This window comes from Spinacia oleracea, chromosome 6 (assembly GCF_020520425.1).
Source record: "Spinacia oleracea cultivar Varoflay chromosome 6, BTI_SOV_V1, whole genome shotgun sequence".
In the NCBI taxonomy this organism is placed as follows: domain Eukaryota; kingdom Viridiplantae; phylum Streptophyta; class Magnoliopsida; order Caryophyllales; family Amaranthaceae; genus Spinacia; species Spinacia oleracea.
In genome coordinates this window covers 17,777,708-17,792,713 of record NC_079492.1, presented here as the reverse complement: position 1 = coordinate 17,792,713, position 15,006 = coordinate 17,777,708, and positions in this window count along the sequence as shown.

The following is a 15,006-nucleotide window of genomic DNA, read 5'->3' as shown; positions in this document are numbered from 1 at the left end:
GTAGGACATTTTCACAAAATGGAGAATTAAAACTCATTCTTTGCATTGTTTCCAACAATCCCCCACAAATGCAAAGACCCATTTGAAAAACCAAGAAAAATATTTCTGAACATTTTTAGAAGGTTAGATACTTAAATGTTGGTGTCTTGCGATTGAACCAACACATAGTGAAGATTAGGCAATTTCTTTATTGAGAGAGTGAACAAATCTGGAACTATCCCAACCAAGAAATAAAACATAATAACACATACCATACCTTAGATCATTATGAGTTCCGCGATAGCCAATCTACAACGGCCATTATTCCTGGGATCCTCATGAGTGCTCTAGAAAAACTTGCCCAAGTTTTCCATAGAAGGTGGCCAAACCTTCACACTCAAGTAGGTGATTTCATCAAGTCTATCACATAGACCACACATATCCTGGGATATGAAATCATTAAGGGCTACTGCTCAACCTCTCAATACACATGCGGTGAATTCATCAAGTCCTTCTCATTAGGACCACCCAAACCCTGGGATATGAATTTCATTAAAAGCTAAAAGCTTGACCTCAAAGAAACTATACAAGTCATAGGAATGGGAAGTGTATAAGAACGAGTATTTCCATGGCTTCGTTAGACCACAAGAAACTTTGTGTGAACAAGGTCGGGTGTCTACCATGAATTCCTCAACTTACGGGATTGAGCCCCATTCCCCTCGATGTATCAAGGACTAACCTTCTATTTAGTCCCTTAGTTAAAGGATCTGCTATATTCCTCTCAGATCTCACAAACTCCATAGTGATTACACCACTCTCTATTAGTGTTCTCACATATTCATGTCTCACATGAAAATGTCGCTTTTTGCCGTTATAAGCACTGTTTTTAGACACACAAATAACAGCTTGAGAATCACAATGTAGAGATACAGGTGGAGCAGGACGCCCCCACAATGGAATATCAACCAATAAGTTTCTCAACCACTCCGCCTCTTGGCCGGCCAAGTCTAATGCAATAAATTCGGACTCCATAGTTGACCGGGCAATACAAGTCTGTTTAGAAGACTTCCAAGAGATAGCTGCTCCACATAAAGTGAATATATATCCACTAGTGGAACTTACCTCATCATTACCAGATACCCAGTTTGCATCATAATAACCTTCTAAAACAGTAGGAAATCCAACATAATGCAAACCCCAATCCATAGTACCCCTAAGATACTTTAAAAAACGCCTAAGAGCATTCCAATGATCTCTACTAGGGTTATGGGTATACCGGCTAAGCCTATTCACTGCATAGGTTATGTTAGGCCGAGTGTAATTCATAAGAAACATTAAACTCCCAATTATTTTAGCATATTCAGATTGAGACACACTATTTCCTTTGTTATTTTTCAAGTGTATGCTAGCATCATAAGGAGTTTTAACTGGCACAACATCAAAACTGTTAAATTTCTTTAACACTTTTTCCATATACTGAGATTGAGACAAAGAGAAACCATTACTAGTTTGGTGACTTTAACACCCAAAGTTACATCAGTTTCACCCATGTCTTTCATTTCAATTTGAGAGGATAGAAACATTTTAGTTTCATTAATAGCATCAATAAGTGTACCAAAAATCAACATATCATCTACATATAAGCAGACAATAACACAATCAGAACCAAACATTTTTAAGCACACACAAGCATCAACATAGTTCAAAATAAATCCAAAACTCAAAATAGTTTTATCAAAATTTTCGTACCATTGTTTTGGAGCTTGTTTCAAACCATACAAAGATTTCTTTAACTTACACACTTTATGTTCCTGTCCTGGAACTAAAAACCCAGGAGGTTGAACAATATAAATTTCTTCTTCTAAGTCGCCATTCAAGAAAGCAGTTTTTACCTCTATTTGATGCACAATTAACTTATAACTTGAAGCTAAGGCAAGTAAAGCACGAACAGTGGCAATCTTAGTTACAGGTGAGTAAGTAAAAAGAAATCAACACCAAATTTTTGTGTGAAACCTTTAATTACAAGTCTTGCTTTGTACATGTCAACTGCACCATCAGTTTTCCTTTTCCTTTTAAAGATCCATTTACAACCAATGGCTTTACTACCTTTAGGTAATTCAACTAAGTTCCCATGTATGGTTAGACATAATTGATTCTATTTCACTGTTAACCGCCTCTTTCCAAAAACTAGCATCAATTGAACTCATGGTCTCATCAAAAGTTTTAGGATCATCATCAAACAAGTGAATAAATACAACTAATTCATCTATTTCATCCACATCATTGAGTTCAGACAAAAACACAGTTAAAAAATCAGGACCATAGCTAGTTTCAGTTTGGTGCCTCTTACTTTTCATAGGTTCTAAAACAGCAGGTTGAACAACAGGAGAAGATAAAGGCATAGAAGATGAAGAGGAAACAGAAGTAGAGACATCATGTGAGGCATCATGGGAATTACCACATGAATCAACATTATTCTTCAAAGGGAAAATATGCTCAAAAAATTCAGCATCTCTAGATTCACACATTGACCTATCACTCAAGCACATGAACCTATAGGCTGCACTATTTTCAGCATAACCAACAAACAAAACATCAAAGGTCTTTGGACCAATGTTTTCCCGTTTAAAGGAAGGTAGTCCAACCTTAGCTAAACACCCCCACACTTTCAAATATTTTAGGTTGGGTCCATGCCCTTTCCACAACTCGTATGGGATTTTGTCCAACTTCTTATGAGGTACTTTATTCAACATATAATTAGCAGAAAAAGTACGGCCTCCCCCCATCAGGTAAGCCGGAACTAATTAGCATTGCATTCATCATTTCCTTAAGGGTTCTATTTTTCCTTCCAGCAATGCCATTTTGTTGGGGAGTGTAAGGAGCACTTAATTCATGAATAATTACATTTTTCTCACAAAGTTTCTTTAGAAAGGTTGTACCATACTCACCACCTTTATCAGACCTAAACCTTTTGATATTACAGTCAAATTGATTTTCAACTTCTGCCTTATAAATTAAGAACTTTTGTTCTGCCTCATCTTAGGTTCTTAAAAGATATACTTTGGTATACCTAGAATGGTCATCTATAAAAGTGATATAATTCCGTTTGCCGCCTCTTCTTTCGGTATTCTTATAGCCAGCTAAGTCTGAGTGAATTAATTCAACCAGTTCTGAGGTGCTTAGCAAAGGAAAAATTCTCCTAAAGCTGAATTTTGGAAAATCTTTATCTTTGCAAAATGTACTATATGTCCCTTCTCTTCGAAGGAACTTAATTTCTGGTGCTCTCCTTAAGAAAGCTGGTGTGAAACTTGTTTTTGAGGGTGATAAACTTGTTTTATCTCGTAATGGGGAATTTGTGGGGAATGGATATTTGTCTGGTGGTTTATTTATTTTAGAGACTGTATCTGTTGTTGCTTATATGAATAAGATTTCTTCTTCTGCTTACTTGCTTGAGTCTGTTGATCTTTGGCATGGTATATTAGGACATGTCAATTATGGCTCTTTGAAACGTTTGCAAACAATGTCTCTAATTCCCAATCTGAATAGTAATGGTCATAGTAAGTGTGAAATTTGTGTTGAGGCTAATAATTCTAGAACTCACTTTAGACCAGTTACTTCTAGACAAACTAAACTGCTTTAATTTCCCATAAAAACCTGTTCACCTCCCATACCTTCTTTTAATTCTACAAATAGTTCCTTATCCCAACAGAAGTGCTTAGTTGCACCTGTATCAATGATCCAATCAGTTATATTATCAACTAAATTAATTTCAGAAATTACAACAGCAATAATTTCATTAGGATCTTCAACAATATGAACCTGATTCTTGGTTTGATCCGGTTTCTAGCCATTGCTTGGAACATCATTGCGTTGTAGCATTGCCAAGCCTTATGGACTGAATTACCACAAACATAACATCCACCAAATCCTTTCTCTGACTTCCCATTTTTCTTGAAGTCTCCACCTTTTTTGCCTTGAACACCAAGTTGTATGGTATTCTGATTCTTCTTCTTGAAATTTCCAGAATTCTTGTTTTGTTTATTTAACCCGTCAGATTTTGGGAAAGAAGATTCCACAATGTTAGCTTTAACAGAAAGTTCATAAGGAGAAGAATCCTTATTGTTGTGGGAAAAATTACCATGCCAGCTGTGCCACTAAGAGAGTGACATGTGGCCGGAATCACGCCACCTGGAAATATTACTCAGGATGTTAAACAGTATGGTGACGTGGCTTACCTACCCCACTGAGAGGCTGACACCACGACACCTGGCCTGGGCCCACTTCCACTTCTGTTCAGGTTTGCTGATTGTAGATATAAGGAGAAAGACTGATTTGCTTGATTAATGACACAAAGGCCGAAAGGCCCATTTATGTCCATATTAGGCTGACTGCCTTTATTTAGGGACACGTGTCAACTTCTAAATGCCCAACTAATCATATTGGTAGGATTCTAGGTCATTCTTTCTAAACCTAGTACTATATAAAGAACCAAATCCCAAGAACAAAGGACAATTCAGAACCACCACAAATATTTTATGCTCTGCCTTCTCTCTAGTTTCTCTCTCTAAAAATCCATACTTACTTAGGCATCAGAGGGAATATTTCGAGAGGAATATTCTTGTTTTGCAGGTCGGAGCTGAGATCGTGCTGTGTTCTACCGGAAACCTCTTGTCATCAACTGATCGGAAAAACCTCACAACATTTGGCGCCGTCTGTGGGGACGTACGGTATTATGGAGGAGCAACAACCTGAAAATGAATCTGGGAGGCCTGTTCAAGAGGAGCGGCCACCCTAAGAAAGGGAGATGTCGTCTGAGCAACAACATACGCCTATCCCAAGAATCACAGGGGATGCCTCATGAACCTTTGCAGTAGGGCACACACCTCGTCATGCCGCCGGGTTGGAAGTGTTCAGTGAGGAAGACGATCAGACGAACCACCCGCCCGCTGGAGGACACCTGGATCCTCGAGCGGAAACGATAATAGAAGAAAATCCTGACATCCCTGTTTCTGTAGGTACCCTGCGAGCAATCTTGGCCGGCTGAAGAGGACGCCAGGAGGCGGTTACCATGGAGTCAAGATAATCTGATTCGATCCCACCTGTCGCGAGGCTGCCCCAGCGAAAGATCGGAGAAACGTCTCGAGGACGTGGGCAACCATAGGCCGAACTGGTACCTGACTCTGAGTCCGAACTCTCTGATACGGGTTCTACCCCAGTTATGCCGGATAGACCCTTACCTCATCCAACTTACACACATTTGAGCCAAACACGCCCACGGACACCCCGTCCAAGTTTGCATACTTGCCGTCATGAGCCTTCTCAACGGGAGCCGTACTCACGGTACTAGGATCCTGTGTACCACATTCAGGAAGGGGTATCCAATCTGGCCATCGGACACTCCACCCCTTTTGCAGACAACATCATGAGGGCACTCAAAGAGCCTAAAATCAAGCCGCCCAATATCGATGCCTATGACGGAACCACAGATCCAGATATGCACCTTCTAGCTTATAGGCTGTTAGGTTAAGATACATATGACAAAACATAAATCATGCGGAAAACCTTAATGCCAGGAAACATATTATTTACACATAATCATTTAGCATAATTCAGATGCATACACTTTGTAGCGTGCCCTCCCTAGCTGCGCCTGAACCGAACAAGAACAAGTCTTTAGGACTCCAAGTGTCGTCTCTCTGTAGATAGTCCACAGCACGTCCGGATCCGCCTTAAGCTTGACCAACTAGAATCGCCCTTAAGGTTCTAAGAATTTCGGCTAATAGGCTACAAGTGTTTGGCTGATTTTGTTCCAAAATCTTACCTTTGAATACTTCAATTCTCGATGTAAATATGTGACCCTAGGCACCTATTTATAGAGTTTATGGAAAGGAATTATAATCCTATTAGAATTTAAATCTATTTAATTATAATCCTACTAGGACTCTAATTAAACAAACTTTATCTATTAGGATTAGATTTAATCATATTATGAATCTCGGTAGCCTTAGGATTCCGAGTAACACATACGAGTGGCAATGCACCGCACGCAGGCCTTACGGCCCACGCACAACGCACGACCCACTCGTCGCAGCCCCTTGCTCCGCATGCGCGCGCGCCCAAGGCCTTGGCTGGGCCTGGACTTCGCGTTGGGCCTGGTCTTGGCTTTGGCGTGTGTTTGCGCTTTGGCTTGCTGGGCGATGGCCCGGCTTCGTGCTGGGCCTTCGTCTGGCAGGCCTCGTCCGATGCTAATTCGTACGATAGGCTTCCGATTAAATTCTCGATTCCGGAATTCATTTTCGATACGAACAATATTTAATATTTCCGATTCCGGAATTAATTTCCCTTTCGAACAAATATTTAATATTTCCGTTTCCGAAATTATTTTCCGATTTCGATAATATTTCCGATTCTGACAATATTTCCGTTTCCGGCAATATTTCCGATTCCGACAATATTTCCATTTCCAATAATATTTTCCGATACGTACCATGTTTCCGGTTCCGGCAACATCTACGACTTGGATAATTTTATATTTCCGATACGATCCATATTTCCGTTTCCGGCAATATCATCGTTTCCGGAGTATTAACTTGCTTGCCTTTGACGATCTTAGCTCCCACTGAAACCAAGAACCGTCGATTCCGAATATCCATAGATGGAGTATTTAATGCCATTAAATACTTGATCCGTTTACGTACTATTTGTGTGACCCTACGGGTTCAGTCAAGAGTAAGCTGTGGATTAATATCATTAATTCCACTTGAACTGAAGCGGCCTCTAGCTAGGCATTCAGCTCACTTGATCTCACTGAATTATTAACTTGTTAATTAATACTGAACCGCATTTATTAGACTTAACATTATATGCATACTTGGACCAAGGGCATTATTTCCTTCAGTCTCCCACTTGTCCTTAAGGACAAGTGTGCATTTCCTAATTCCTTTGTCGCTCGATGCTTGCTCTTGAACATAAGGTATGAGTTGTCATCCTTATTACGTCCAGAGGTATTTCTCGGTTTCAGAGTTCAACTGATCAAATAAACAGATAATCATAGCCTATGATTCATCTGAGCACGGCCATGCATTTTACAGTTTCTAGCTCTCCGAGTGGCCTTGTACAACTTGTAAGCATCTCATCCCGATATATGGGAGGACAATCCCAATCTTGCTATCTTGAGATTAGACTTCGTTTGATAGGTGATTACCTGAGCGTTGCCTTTATAGCCTCCTTTTACGGTGCGACGGTTGGTCAACGTCAAAGTAAGCAGTTCTCAAACAAGTAATCTCAAATCACTCATGTATTGAGGATTTAGTGTCTAATAATTTTAATGAAATTTACTTATGACAGATTTTCATCTCTTATAGTAAAGTTTCATAGGTCTGTCCGATACTAGTTTTCCCAAAGTAAGTATCTATGCAAATGACTATGACATTGCCATGTCCTCATAGTTCAAGAAACAGAACTACTAGTCATCTTGGATTCTAGTCGTCTAACGTTTTCTATGCGTCCATCTTTATAGAAAACTCCGACCAGGGACCATTTTCAACTTTTGACATTCAAGTTCACTTGATAGACATTTCTTAGTCACGGGACTGGTCCTGACAGTCTATCTTGAATATATCGTCAAATTGAAGGAATCGTCATTTAATACTAAACCAAGATTAAATGGAATATGAAAATACATTTCATATATGATAAATGTTCAACCCCAATGTTTTACAACCATGGGCCTCAAACCCATCTTTAAAACAGTTCGTGGAATTCAAAGCTATGCTTGATTTCCAGTGCCACAATGTGAGTGTTGTTTCTCACTTGTTGCATAGGTTTAGTTATCATGCTTTGCCAATCTTAATATTCTTTTCATCGAATGTTTTTCGAGATAGGATGATAAGATCTTTTGAGTTTGTTTATTATGTGATCTAGTCTTTCTTACTACATTAGTGGTTCTACGCATTTTGTAATGAAGAACCATTAAGTCAACATACATGTGATCTTCCCAAGTTCAATGAAGAACTCATTAATATAAACAACTATGTTTTATTGCTTCTTAGGCAATAAGTACTTTTACTTCAATTGTTTAGGTTGCTAGTGATGCTTTGTTTGGATTTACTTATCCAAGCAGTTCATAGATATGCGGAAGACTTTCCAACTATATCTTAGAACATAGAAATTAATATTTAATTTCCCACGCAACAACCCATGGTCTCCAATCCATGTTGTCATTTCAAAACACGATGCTCTTTAGCTCGTCTTTGTCAATGGTTAACTCCAAAGGAACCTTGCTTGATCCTTTGCCTGTGTCTATGCGTGTAGCATCAATACTTAGCATATCTTTATTTCCTTGAATCAAGAACTATTCCTATGTACCTTTTCAAGTACCATAAGTTTTTCTTGATCTCAATCTAGTTAATATTTACTTAGATCAATAGAGATTGGTATATGTTCGTCATGCCTAAAGTCATACGATACGTTTTTGGCGATCCTCATATTATATTATACATGATAAATTCTTTTGCAGAATTATTCCCAATTGAATTCTATTCATGTAACTTTAGCTCATTGTAGTTTCAGTAGATACTAAATCCAGCTAAATTCTTTGACATATAATATAGGTTAAGAATCTCACTTAGATCCTTTGATGTTTAACTTAGTAAATGCTTATACATAGTTCAAACATTCATTACTTAGATTTATTCATATGGATCGAATATCTCCAATGGAGTCTTTCGTGTTTGATTTAGTAAATGTCATTACTTAATCCAAAACAATATCATAAGATCTTTGTAAATAGATCTTAATACCCAGTATGTACTAAGTTTCGCCTTGGTCCATCATTGATGAATAATTTCAAACCTAACCTTTTAGCATTTGAATGTTATTTCACAATAGAGAGATATGTGTGTGATACACATAGGACCAATTAAGTTTTATGTACTCCCACTCTATCTATAAGAATCATGTACATTTTATGAAACTAAAATACTTATTAGCTTCACTAAAATACAATTCCAATTCCCAATTGCTCGCTTAAATCTGTACTTAGATTTCATAAGCTAGCATTCATTTCAAGCATTATTTGGATCCACAAATCCTATGACATACCATGTACATAGTTAATTCCAACATTTTGATTGAGGAATACGTTTTGTCATCCAATTGCCATATGTACCAATATGAAATCATTGCTTGAATTATAGACTTGAGCATTACAATTATGCATGAGGTTTCAACACAATCGATGCCATAAATTTGCTTGTAACCTTTAGCAACTAATCTAGCTTTGTGTTGTGAACACAATCCCATGCTTGATGGTTTTTATCCTTAAAACAGACTTGCAACAAATAAGTGTGAAACTATTCTTGCAAATCAACAAAATTTCAATTTTGTCATCAAAACATTGGTTATGTTTTATGGCCTTTAACCATCTAAAACATTTGAGTCTATATATGGCCTCTAACCATTTTGGGGAATTTGGATTTCGTCATAGCTTTCTTATAGGTCACAAACTCATTAACCTAAATGATAATAGTTTGACTGCAAGTTGTAGGTTTCTTCACTATCTAATAGAAGAATCTCATAGTTTCAGTGACTTGAACTCTATGCCTACTTGGGTATAGAACATCAAACAATAGAATATCAATAGCCACTTGAAAGTCCTTTGAATATTCTGTTCTCCTTGAAGCACTTGTAAAGTCTTCTAAGAGATGTCTATTCTTTAAAACACTTCTAAAGTCCTTTAAGAATAAGCGTTCGGATTTTCTGAAGCACTTCGAAAAGCCTCCGGAATGTCCGTTTATGTTTGTTGTTCGCCTTGAAGACTTTCGAGGTCTATTTTCTCCCACTTGTCATTTTGGAAATGAATCTCCAAAAGGACACTATTTCGAGCAAACAAACATTATGTTCTCAAAAATTCGTGGTAGAAACAGTACCCTTGTGTCTCATTTGAATAAATCACAATGAAACATATATCTATACTTGGGCCTTAGTTTGTCGAATAACAAACACTAAGCTCCCACTGAGTTTTGCAACTCTTTAGATATATATTATGAAAAGATATACTGAAATTACTTTTCAATAGCTTTGACGAATTTGGTTTAGTTTGGTGGTAGTTGAGCATTTTGTTTTAGAAATTATAGGAAACCTCTTTATGATTCATCATTGATCAAATCAAGTACTAATTGACTTCGATCATTCCAACTTAGATATGCCATATCTTATGGAGTTAGCTCGTGAATTTTACTACGCACAATCATTGATGATCATTCCTGACTTAAGTAATCATCAACATGATCTAACCTAGATCTTTATGATTTCTTGCCAAGTGGGATTTATACTTCTGAATCTTTGAACTAGCCAAACAGATTCAAACTTATATCACTTTGAGTAAATAAACCGATATTCACTCAAATCTAGGTGAAATAATAAAGTCATAAAATCTCTTTCTTTAGCTTTGAACTCTGTCGTTTAGGCGTTCTAACAATAGTTCATATCTTTTGTTACTTTCAACAAGTAAGACTAGCTTGTCTTGAATTCATCTAGAAATCAATCAACTTTCAAAAGTCCATCAAAATAGAGCTTATGAATGTTAACTTGTTGATATGGTCTAAGCAACAATGCCAAAGAATAGTGGAACTCAAATCAAGGGTTTGATTTGAACCTAGTAAAGTTTTTATTGTTAAAGAGTTGTTTGTTTTAATCAAGCATATTGACTCAACCCGTAAATGACCATTTCATTCAAATAAACAAACAAACATTGTTTTTGTTCTTCTGAATGTATGTCTTTCTGTGTTTGAAAACAGAAATTTAGGTATGCTGATTGTGGAACAAAATAGCCATTAAGTTCCAACCTTTGAAAGGACTTAAAACAAACTAGATGACCCTACAACTAATGTAGCAATGCCATGCTTCATTTGCCACTTGTAGGCCATTAGTGTAGCCTAGCTTCCATTGTTTGAGTTATTACCGAAGTAAGAACCTCATGCGGTATATGATACCAAGGAAGTTTGATTGCTAGGACACTTTTCTTTAAACATAAACTTATAGGTAGAAACGGAATCGTAAATTCCTTTCATTTGTTCCTTGTTTTCCTATTTCTTGTACCCTTTCTTATAGTCTTAAGAATTGAATTCTTTAGTGTTGACTTTTACACTTTGTTAGACATGTCCAATGTCACTCCAACAAAGTTCTTACCATTTATGTTGAATATTCTGTTTCAACTAGATGATCTTACCAGAAGCTTCTAAAGTTCTCTAAGCATCGATCTATTCGAATGTCTAGGGACTAGACTCATTCGAAAAATAAATGGACAGATATTAGGTTGTTAACCATTGGTAAAGCTGAGCGTTTAAACTCAATGCTTTATGATCTCAAAACTACATTGTATTTTGAATTCACAAGCACCAATTGGTTCGCAATTCGATTTTGATACTCGAAAAACAACCATAAAAGTCGCTAAAAGAAACGTACATTTTAAATTGCTCATTTTCTCTTATTTCCGTGAATCGTTCTTGGATTCATTACCAATCGAGGAAATTTACTATTACCTTTCTAAAGGATTTATTGCAGTAAAATATATTTAATTATAAAAAATAATTAAAACATACATTGAAGCATGCAAAGTCTAAACATTTATCATGAATAATAAATTGAAATTAAAGCAATCATGCAATTTAAACAAGTCATTGGCATTTTATTCGAATTTATTGTTCCGGCAGGTGTGAATAAAATGATTCCAAGACCCTAAAAACCATTGAAGAATTAAGCACATTATGTATTTAGACTCAATTCTAAAATCTTTTAGGTAAGCAAAAGCCTTTTCCTAATAGTCTAGAAACTACTCTTGGTTAATAGGTACGTCTAAGAGCTTATTAGGTAAACCTATCAATTTTGCCACGACATAAAAGGACTCCTTACTTATATCGTTGAGTTTCACCAAAACTAACATGTACTCACAATTATTTGTGTACCTTACCCCTTTAGGATCAATAAGTAACACCTTGCTGAGCGTAAAACTATTACTAGATTGATGTAAAGGTTATCCAAGTAAGTGTTATTTTGGCATGGCACCTTTTAACTCAATTTTTAAGTTTGGAACTTAAGGCTCTTACTATGTTGGTTAGATTTTAAGTGAACTAAAATCCTTAATCATGCAACATAATCAAGCCACAATCTCATGCATATTTAAGACATATTTAAAAGCAATAAATAACTTAAAGCATGCATACGATAAATGTGATCTAGTATGGCCCGACTTCATCTTGAAGCTTCAACTTCAAAGTCCGTCTTGAAAATGGATTGGAAACTCCGTCTTGAATTTCACCGTGGGAGGCGCCATTTTCTTCAAACAGGATCAGCTATAATTAAACTAATTACAACTATTTGATGGTACGCAAAACATATTTGAATTTAAAAACAAATTTGGTGCATTGGACCAATTACATTCAAATTAATGGTACACAGACCATATTTTCTATCCTATTTGGGCCATACTAGTCACTTCATAACCTGCAAAACAGTACATATACAATATATACCATTCACCCATTCATTATCATGAATGGCCCACATAGCTGGTTAGTAAAAACACATTGTATGCATTACATAAATATTTGCAGCAATTAATCAAGGGCACCAATAATCTACCAATTATTCAGTCCTTATTAATTCTAATCAAGTTGTTTAAACTTAAAGGATTTGTAGACCTAATCAAGAGTTTATGACTAAAATTGCTCCCACTTAAACCAATAAATTCATATGCTTTACGAATTTTAAACATAAAAATGTATTTCTAGTCTAACCGGAAACATACAAATTTAATTAAAATGTAAAGCTCATATAAATTTATAATCGAATCCATTTAATTTAATTTAATTTATTTTCAGTTGATTTATATGAATTTAAATTAATTCAAGGTTTAATTTTAGTAAAATAATTAGTATAAATAAAAATTTATAATAATTATAATATTCGAAATTAAAATCCGAGAACACAATTTAAATTATTAATTTTAAAATTATAATTATTTCCGAACTGAAAATTTAAAATTAAAACTTAAACGCATCAATAGTTTGCAAGACGAGGCACTTGGGCTTGCGCCCAAGCTACATCGAGCTACGAGGCCCATGCCCCGTGCCATTGACCGTTGCACATTGCCCGCACAGCCATACGCACGCACACCCCATGCCACGCGCACACGCAGCCTTGCGGGCTACGCTGCGTGCAGCCTCGTGTTGCGTCGTGGCTGCTGCCCCTTGGCGAGCTTGGTGCGTCGTGGCGCAGCGCATTGCTGCCCACACTCATCGTGCTTGTTGCTATGTGCCATAGCCCTCGCCCATCGCCCTGCACGCACGCCCAGGCGTAGAGCCTTGCGTGCCGCATAGCTCGTTGCTCGCTGCATTCGTACCGCTCGGGCGACGAGCTCCCTTGCTCGTCGTCGCGTGCCCGCACTATACAACACCCCTTAAGGGTAACACGTAGCTTCCATTGCTTTGTGCGTGCAACATTTATGGGCGTTTTCATAAAAATTTAAAAATTTTAATTTAAAATTAATTTAAAATTAATAAATCATATTAATTTCATAATTTTAGGGCGAAAAATCGAAAATTTGTTAATTAATTAATTTCCGATTAACATGGATTCAAATCTAGGTCATAAAAATTAAAAATTTAACATAAATTAACAATTTTTATGGTGGATTTTAATCATGGATACCTAATTAAATTATTAATTAATTATGAAAAACAAATCAATTCTAAATTATTCGAATTTCAACAAATTAATCATAATTACAAATTAGGTTGTATAATTAACAAGTCTAGGCATTAATAATTGTTAAACATATACTGTAGGTCAATCAAAAACTCAAGATTATCAACAAGAATCGCAAATATTCAATTTAACATCTTAAATTTACAAACTTTTGTGTTCGAAAAACTTAAACCTCCGAAAAGTCATAGTTAGGCTTCGAATTTGGGAATTCTGACTCCGGCCGAAAAATCACTCGATTTGGTTGAGTAACGAATATTCTGCCGAAAAACTGCGTACATATAATTAAATAAACACAATTTGCAATTAATTACGAAAACTAATCACCCCTTTAATTCCTTGCAAATTTGTAAAATTTAACCATATTCATGCAATTTAGATTATGAAAATAATAAGAGGCTCGTGATACCACTGTTAGGTTATGATACATATGACAAAACATAAATCATGCGGAAAACCTTAATGCCAGGAAACATATTATTTACACATAATCATTTAGCATGATTCAGATGCATACACTTTGTAGCGTGCCCTCCCTAGCTGCGCCCGAACCGAACAAGAACAAGTCTTTAGGACTCCAAGTGTCGTCCCTCCGTAGATAGTCCACAGCACGTCCGGATCCGCCTTAAGCTTGACCAACTAGAATCGCCCTTAAGGTTCTAAGAATTTCGGCTAATAGGCTACAAGTGTTTGTGATGTAAAATCAGATACCAATCCACAAGTGTTGCTAAGTACTAATCTTAATCACAATAAAAGAGAGATCCATGGCCTAAAGATTAGTACTAGTGTGCTCGTATTAAGCAACGAAGGAAATGAAGCTAAGTAGGTGAAGCAAGGAGGTCCTGATGGGTGTTGGTAAGTACGGAAGCATTTTTGGACGTGTAAAACAAGGTATAATAAGCTCACAGCTTATTCATAGTCTGGGCCAATTTGGGCCAATTCTAAGCTAGTTGCAGAAGCTAGTTGCAGAATTTGGGCCAATTCTAAGCTTTCCTTCCTAGCTAGGAAAGCTTCCCATTTGCTTAACACAAAAGAAACCTTCCTTTTATTCTGATTTGGGCAGGAGGCTTTTTGCAGCAAATCAAAGATTTCTTTTCTTGGTTGGAGATGTCTTCATGTATAGGAAAGGTTCCTATAGGTTCCCTACTTTACAAATTCGTCCAATGAAGAGAAGGAAGCAAGCAAGTGGAAGGTGGGCTGATTTCAGTCAGTTTTAGGAGATATTTTGTAATTTCTTTGCTTTATTTATTTCCTTAGTGTGTA